At 32.4% G+C, this 6,000-nt stretch overlaps 1 long non-coding RNA gene across 1 annotated transcript; it reads left to right on the top strand.

Annotated features, from left to right (window-relative positions):
• The first annotated feature begins 1,019 nt into the window (after nt 1-1,019).
• LOC139497134 (uncharacterized) lies at nt 1,020-4,814 on the top strand. Its single transcript, XR_011657687.1, has 3 exons — nt 1,020-1,576; nt 3,061-3,224; nt 4,626-4,814. It is a non-coding gene; the product is annotated as an uncharacterized lncRNA (long non-coding RNA).
• Nucleotides 4,815-6,000: the final 1,186 nt, after the last annotated feature.

Raw genomic sequence — 6,000 nt, forward strand, 5'->3', positions numbered from 1 at the left:
ATCCTATTTTGTTAATTTTGCCACTGGGGTAAAACTAAACTCTATTTTGAGCTATGAGTGCACTGAATGATTAAAATAATCATCACATCAATGCACAGATAATTACAAAATGCTGAATTATTCATTATTTAAACAAACATTCTGTATATGCCGGTCCTATGTCAGGAGCCTGTAACTTAATGCAGTTTAATGTCGTTTATCATAACTGTTTTTCGATTATTTTTTTAACATAAATCAGTTCGTTAGTTTTCCCTCTTGAATTATTTTACATTCAATATTGATGTTTCGGGTCCTTTTATAGCTTGCTATGCAATATGGGCATCGTTCGATGACCTATAGTTGCTAAAATTTACATCATTTGGTCTCTGGTGGAAACGGTCCGTGTAACACTTATCAATTCAAAGTTTTAAAAAGTTTTGAAATTTTAGATTTGTTATATTAAAATTTTATTCCAAATTGTGTAAAAGTTTTGAAATTTTTAAATTTTAACCAAATAATTAAAATATTTAAATTCTAAATATCATTTTAAAATTTTATAGTTTAGAAATTTGTTCAAACTTTAAAAATACATGCAATTCTAATATGACAGCCTTATTACGCTTTGTAAATAAAGCCGTGTTTTAATGAGCACAACATTTGTTTGACACACGCGCACGAACTTACTGTTTATGTTATAGATATTTCATATCTTTTGGACAGTTTTGTGGTGTTTCGTAAATTATACCATAGCTTTTGTTGAAGCCCCCAGCAATAACCTCACGAGACGAAGTCGAGGGAGGTTTGCGAGGGGTTTCAACAAAAACTATGGTATAATTTACGAAACAACACAAAACTTTCCAAAAAATATGAAATATCTGTTTTAACCTATAGCATCTTTCGCTGTTAAAAATTGTGTATTTCATATATTTTTGTTTGTTAACTTCGAAATTATTTTAATAAGAATCTGTAAAATAACCCTTTCGAACCTTACACTTAAGGGTTCCGCCTACTTTTTAAAACCAGCACGGGCTTCAGAAACAGCGGGTAATCAGTTTGAAAAGATTTTTCGACAGCGATGGATGCATCTGTACATTGATGACGAAAAAGATGTTTTAGATGTTCTGGATAAGGACACAAGAAACTTCTAGTACAGATTTCTGATATTTTGGAAGATTGCTGCAATCCCAAACTTACGTACAGTTGAACTGCAAACGGTAAGTTTTTTTATTTATTATTTGTTTTCTGAATCTGTCTGAGAGTTTGTATGAATTATTCCACGTTTTACTTGAAACCAGAAGCCCATGAGGGAGGGTAGGAGGGATCCTGATCCCGCAATCCCGGTCTTAAAAACACGAAATCCCGAAATGCCGGGCTTACAACACGAAATCCCGAGGTTCCGAATTTCGAAAAAAAGAATTCCCGGATTTCGAAAGGGTCAATCCCGAAATCCCGAGCTTAAAAACACCCGATCCCGGAGTCCCGATAAAGGTCCTACCCCCCCCCCCCCTCCTCGCCCATGGCGTACATTAATCAAACCAGGCCTCCCTAACTTCTGGATAGGCGCCATATTGGAAAAAAACTGATGTTACTCAAAGAGGTAAGTCGTCAATTTGAAATGTTGAATTAAGAAAATCGAGCAAACCAATTTTATATTGGATTAGTTTTTATTGTACTGTGAGTTAAAAATTTTGATGTTATCATATTTTTATAAAGAAAATTATTATGGTTATTGAGAAAAAGTTCAGCATTGCCAAGAATGTTGCGCCGGAAAACACATGTCTGATAAAACCAATTAAGTCATGGTTTTATGAATTTTTCACAATAATTTGCTCGTTTTTGGATAAGAATTTTCTTGAAATTAAAGGTCCGATAGAAGTTAAATAAGTTTTTGAATGTTTATATGACAACATCATTGCAGATCGAATGCAAATTATGCATTTTGACGCGCATGTTATGCCGCTTCATTGTTATTCAAATGAGCGACCATAAGGCAGCAACCATTTGATTTTCGGGGGGGGGGGGGGGGGGGGGCTAATTAATTTATATTAATTTAATTTTTTTCGCGACAAGTCGAAAACAATTTTTTTCTTTCAATTTTAGCATAACATATAGTGGCAGCTGAGGGTGTAACAAACAATTTTTTTTTCAGAATTCAAAACAAATTATTTTTTTCTCCAAAAACTGGAAACAAACTTTTTTTTCCAAAAAAAAACCACAGCCCCCCCCCCCCCCCCCCCCCCCCCCCCCCCCCAGAAAATCAAATGGTTGCTGCCTAACCGGTTGTTTGTGTACTTTAACACACATGATGTATCATTGAAAACGTGTAGACATTGTATGGTATGAATATTTCTATATATCTGTAACTTAAACTATAATTGCTAACTTCAATACATTGTTACATGTACTTTGACAGAGAGTTGTCTCATTGACAATCATATATGCATGTATATGCCATCCTTATCTTCTTATTTATATTTTTAATTCACACATATATACATGTTTAATGATTTGAATTCAAACAAGTATCAGTTTCAATTTAAACAAGTATCAGGTGTTGTTCAGTTTCATTTCATTGGACTTGAGTTGGGAGGACATAATTTAAGGGGGGGGCACTTCCTATACACAAGGTGAAATGTGCCACTGGAATAGGTCATCTTTTCAAGCTTGAAAATATGTGGATAGGTCAGGAAAACTATATAAGAAATTTGTGATTATATCAATAATCTTCCAATAACTTCTTCGTCTCTCATCCTTCTTGGTGTGACAAGCTTAGTGTTTTTATCAATCTTCTTTTACACATTGGTATTCCACTCTTTTATTGCAGAGCATTAATACCCACATGAAACCCAAACAATATAGGTAAAGGTTACAAAACATTTTTACCTATATATCTGTATTTCAATTTATCATGTTGCAAAACAATATACTGTATATCCATCATTTGTGAAGTTATTTCACTCTATATATGTGTCCTTTAGCTACCCTACACCATGTACACTATAATATTTATTTATGCTTTGAATGATCCAGTACTTTATAGTCATGTCCATATATTTATATTATGTCTTCGTATAATTTCAGTCAGTGGAAATACATAGAATCAACATCCTAGCTGATTTTGCAATTTTTCATACAGACTATGAAAACACTGCTGTAGTTCTTTGACTCTTTAATAAGTGGTACATGTTGTTGTGATGTAACAAATTACTTTTCATAAACTGCATGTACAAAATGAATGAAAGAAGGTAAGATATTAAAGTTAGTCTCAAATAGTCATTTTTACTTGTGAGAAAGTTGCATGTAATATTTCATAGAAAATGATTCTTCTTCTTCTTGTTATTGACTTCCAAATATAACTCAGTCTCAAATGAAATGAAAGTTCAAAGATTTAAGAATACAAACAAGTACACATGTGCATAAACAAACGTTAACATATTATTGACTATATTAACATTGCCATGCAAGATATCAACATATTTTTATAGTATACAACTATTAACCATTTTTACAACACAGACTACAAATTTTGTGGTCTCAGTGAAATTAAGTCATGTATTTGCAGATTTTTTCATCTTTCGTACATGTAGGTGTAATTAAGATTGAGCCAAACTGCATGGAAAAATGTGCTGGAACAGTTTACTTTTAAAATATTGATGTACTTTGTAATGAGCACCATAGGCTGATCCAGGGGGCTTGATGAAGCCTTTTTGAAATTGTTGGAAAATTTTTGGTTAATTATATTGGAAATCACTGAAGCATGACTTGAGAGCGGCCCCCTAATGTCAGTCAGAGTACAAAAAGTTCTGGATTTGCCACAGAGAATCTACATGTATACCAATATAAAATACCTGACACTCTAAAATAAGAGAATAAAACAACCATAATTTTTTTAATAGTTTACAATCTGGACTACATCAACATTGACCTTCTTCATTTTTGGGGTCAAATGTGACAGGGCTGCCACTTTTTAAGAACATCATCGATTATTTCAATTACATTTTGAGGTTGAAATGCTTTTGTAAAATTTAGTTATACACATTTATGATAATTTGATAAAGCTTAAAACAATGTAAGCGTTTTGTTTTAAACTTTTTTTTATATCTGCACTAAAATGAGAAGTGTTATAATTGTCTTTAGACATTAATATATAATTCACATTTAATTTGTACTTTTAAATTGCATATTGTATTGTTTTCTTAAATTGGAATTGTTTTTCACTACATGTATAACACAAGCGTTAGCCTTTCAAAAAGGCTATTCGACTCTTAGCTGATAAAAATGGAAAGTGCTCTCGCTTTGTAGATTAATTCATTTACTAGAATAGCCACGTGCATCAATCAGCAAATTTTACCAAACACGCGAGGTCACACGCTATGAATTATTATCGTTTACTCCAGAAGATTCGACTATTTATAGATAAATGTTACCTGTGTAAAATCTAATTGCTAAAATAGAGAGGACAAATCCGATACTCTACGGGATTGAAGGACATTTACTTGGTTTGGATTGTCCTAACCAATCAATAAACTTTGATTATTCACGTCTCGTAATATCTTCCAATCAGGAAGCAAGAAAAATTCACGCACTATCTGTCCATCGTTCAATTCTTAATCTCGACTCCTAGGAGTCGAGAATTATAATTTCAGGATAGAATGCAAAACTGGTGAAGATGAAGGTTATAATTGTGATCTACATATTGATTGATTTGAAGCAGATTTTGTTCTAAGAGTGAAATAAAAAAAAACAGTGTGTTTTAGAAAGATGTTCAACTATTAACACAACAACAAAAATATTCATTTTTTGACTGAGAGATAAATGAATATAAGTGTAAATAAAGAGTAGACACTTTATTTTCTTTTTCTATTCACACTTTTTAGTAGCTATATACAGCTATATTACCAAGCTCCGATTACTCATATTTATTTAACCCTCTTTCCAAATTTTTTGCAATCCTTGGTAATCTTATTCAATTTGGTGGTTCTGAGATATTCGTCAATGTATTTAGTGCTGACAGTTCTTGTTGTTTTTTGTTTGACTTTTAAGATACATGGTCCTAGGATAGGCAAAGGATACCGTATGCATGCTGATATCCCTATCACATTGATCATTATGGTGTTTTTATAAGTAGTGTTGTTTGTTGGTGTAAAATCATGATCCCAAGACATCTAAAAATGCAAGTATCAAACAAATAAAACTTAATATTTCCAAAATAGTGGGAGATATTATGGACATAATTGTGCAAATCGTGATACAAGCATGAAATTTGGTATAAAGGTTGACTAAATGATACCTAAAAAAAATCCGCTGCTGGCCAGAAAAAAAAATCATTTTTTCAAGATGGCCACCACACATTTCGGAAATGGCGTCATTACAAATTGACAATAATTCGTTAATCCTCTAAAAGGTGTGTTATATGTAAAATCCAATGTTAGATTTGATAAAAAGTAAATGACAGTTCCTAAATTACGACTAAACAATACATTAATGAAACAAAAGGTGACTTCCGGTTTCAAAATGCCGGCAAAAAAGTCAAAAATTTCAATTTTATACTTTCAAGCAACTTCACAAGGGATGAAAATTCTTGAAAGATGTGTTATAGGTATAATCCAATGTAAGTTATGATAAACGTTAAAAAAAAGTTCTTAAGTATGACAAAACAACACATAAATGGTGAAAAATAGTGACTTCCGGTTCCAAAATGGCGGCAAATACGTAGAAAATATTTTTATAATTTCCATCAACTTAACAAGTGTTAACACTCTTTTTTAAGTTTAAATGCCTAGTTTGGTTAGAAAGGCAGGTTGCTTACATGTATTTTATAATTATCTGATAGTTGCCTATACAACAACCCGTACAAGGAAGGCCAGAATGGTAGCATCTACAGTTACCAACACAGCTTGATTTTCGCCTCCGCATTTCAAAATTTTCTGACACGAAGATGCAACGGCAGTCAAAGAAGTTCATTTTGGTTTCCAACTGTCATTTATTCTTTCTTTCATCCAACCCCAGTGTTCATGACTT

The sequence above is a fragment of the Mytilus edulis genome, chromosome 12 (genome assembly GCF_963676685.1).
Source record: "Mytilus edulis chromosome 12, xbMytEdul2.2, whole genome shotgun sequence".
Classification (NCBI taxonomy): domain Eukaryota; kingdom Metazoa; phylum Mollusca; class Bivalvia; order Mytilida; family Mytilidae; genus Mytilus; species Mytilus edulis.